Genomic DNA, 2,919 nt, shown 5'->3' with positions numbered 1-2,919 from the left:
CAGAGCTATTATTACCCCTACCTGGTATTCCAGGGTAACTCTTTTTTTTTGCTTAGGTGGGTGGACGAGCTCACAGCCCACCTAGTGTTAAGTGGTTACTGGAGCCTATATATATCTACAACACAAATACGCCACCCACCTAAGTTCTAAGGTCTCAAGTATAGTTACAACGGCTGCCCCACTCTTCAAACCGAAACGCATTACTGCTTCACGGCAGAAATATACAGGGTGGTGGTACCTACCCTTGCGGACTCACAAGAGGTCCTACCACCAGTAAGTAAGTACCTCACGCATATATCTATCTAACTAATCTACCTATCTAATCACATGCAGCCTAAGAGGGTATTCCAGCCACGCTCGGTTTGGTAGCTGAGCTCACGGGGCTTAAACTGGGAGAACTTCCTAACCGTAGCCCAAAGAAGAGTAATGCTTCGCAGAATCTACCACCGGATCAGAATCGCAACTCACTGAGAAAATCCGCTGAGGAGCTCAGTAAACTGTGTCATTGGGCTTGTTTTCACGAGGAACCCTTCGTCGCATTCGACAAGTTCGACGAGAACGCTGACCGGTACTCGGAATGCCTAAAAGCATCGATAGTGGATTGGGGAGGATCCGAAGTGACGTGTTTTTTTTAATTGCATAGATTGTTGGACGAGCTCACAGCCCCGGTGTAAAGTGGTTACCGGAGCCCATACGGGTAGGTACCACCAAGACATAGACATCTACATATCATACAGATCATAGACATCTACAACGTAAATGCCGCCACTCATCTTGAGATGTGAGTTCTAAGGTCTCAGTATAGTTGCACCGGTTGCCCCACCTTCTAACCGAAACGCATTACTGGTTCACGGCAGTACCTATCCATGCGGACTCACAAGAGCTCTTACCACCAGTAATTACGCAATTTGCGGTTTTCATTTTTATTTCATGATGTTATTCCTACACCGTGGAAGACAATCGTGAACATTTGTTAAGTACGTATTACATTAGAAAAATTGGTACCCGCCTGCGGGATTCGAGCACCGTTGCATCGCTAGATACGAATGCACCGGACGTCTTATCCTTTAGGACACGACCACTTCATTTTAGGCGACGGCTATTGTTTACCCTTTGGAACGAATTTTACGATGCCCTACTATCTCTGCCCGTTCGAGGCTAATAATCTACTATGGCATTACGGCCTTATTTCTCCCGACTCTGTCTGTGGTCTAAACTAAAATGGGGACTTAAGCACCACTACTAATTATCATTATGAGCTAGCTAACACTAATTAAACAGGATTGAATTTGGTAATTGTGCCCGCAATTATGCTTCTTAAGACAAGATATGTAGAAGAAATTGCAGGACAAAAGAGTTTTCTTATTCGTGAAGACACGAAGTGAGTTTTGTTCCCATAAAGCACATCGTTAGTGAGATCACCCGCCAGAACAATATAGGAAGTCGTCGCTTAGCCGTGGCCTGGAGTTGGCTAGTGGAACGGTCGTTTACTTGTTTCAATACAGATTTAAAGATAAAAATTTGGTAAAAAAATCTTTTTTCGTCACTGAACCATAATGATATTTTATAAATAACAAAAAATAAAATGAAATAAGTTGTTTGTAAATTACTAATATAACGGTATTACAAAATTCAATTTTATTGTATTCTCGATACATCAATTATTATTCAGTTAATTTTACTGGTAGTAGGACCTCTTGTGAGTTCGCGCGGGTGGGTACCACCACCCTGCCTATTTCTGCCGTGAAGCAGTAATGCGTTTCGGTTTGAAGGGTGGGGCAGCCGTTGTAACTATACTTGAGACCTTAGAACTTGTATCTCAAGGTGGGTGGCGCATTTACATTGTGGATGTCTATGGGCTCCAGTAACCACTTAACACCAGGTGGGCTGTGAGCTCGTCCATCCATCTAAGCAATATAAAAAAAAAAAAAAAAGTTGTGAAGTTTTTGAACGAAACACAACATCTCTGTAGCTTTATCTGTTTAGGCCCATAGACACGGAGTTTCTCGCCGGATCTTCTCAGTGGGTCGCGATTCCGATACGGTGATAGATTCAGCGGAGCATTGCTCTTTCTGGGACTGGTGCTAGTAAGTTCTCTCAGGTTGATTCTGTGAGGCCACTGACCCGTCCACACGAAGTTGGAATAGCGCCTTAAGCTCCCAGTGAAAGAAGAAATGTTTATTATAAATACAACAAAAAAAACTTCAGAGGTGTCAAGGGACACCCGGGTGGAACGAAGTTCCTTTCGATTAATTTGTGAGGGAATTGTAATTTTTTTTTTTAAGTTATAATAATAAATTACGGCATTATGAAGAAGAAAAAAACAATACTATGAACTAAATTACTATTGTTGAAACGCTATCTCGAGAAACTGTACTCATTACGCGGACCAATCGGTTACGAGCAATGTCACGCGATAAGCGCCTACACGTTGATTGGTCAGAATGACGGATCTAAAAAGTGTCGTGACAACTTTTCGTAAGAATTTTTTCCGTCTAGCCCCCTTTCACAACGCGCGATAAGGAACTTCGTTCCAATACTCGACAACGCCTTATTTCCACAATTTTTCTTCTTCTCAGTCGTTTGTACTCTTGATAGAATGGTCGTGGCCATCAGTGTGCTTAGTGCGAGTTTTTTAACGTGCTCGATAACGTTAAAGTTAACTCAAATGCATACAACTTAGACTTAACTTTTACGCTATCGAGAACGTTAAAAAACTCGCATTATACGACACACAATTCGGATGCTAGTTCACAAGACGTCGCCATTCCATTTCCACAATGCGATCGGTAAATTATTACTTAATGGTAAAGTCCTCTTCACTCGCCAGTTACTTGGTCACGGATACTGCTCGGCGCTCGGTGCACGCTCCAAGGAGTCCAACGTTGTTGACTTCGTTCGCTGCCTAGCTATTTACAT

Source organism: Bombyx mandarina, chromosome 07 (genome assembly GCF_030267445.1).
Source record: "Bombyx mandarina strain Sakado chromosome 07, ASM3026744v2".
NCBI lineage: Eukaryota > Metazoa > Arthropoda > Insecta > Lepidoptera > Bombycidae > Bombyx > Bombyx mandarina.
Note: the sequence above shows the minus strand (reverse complement) of the source record.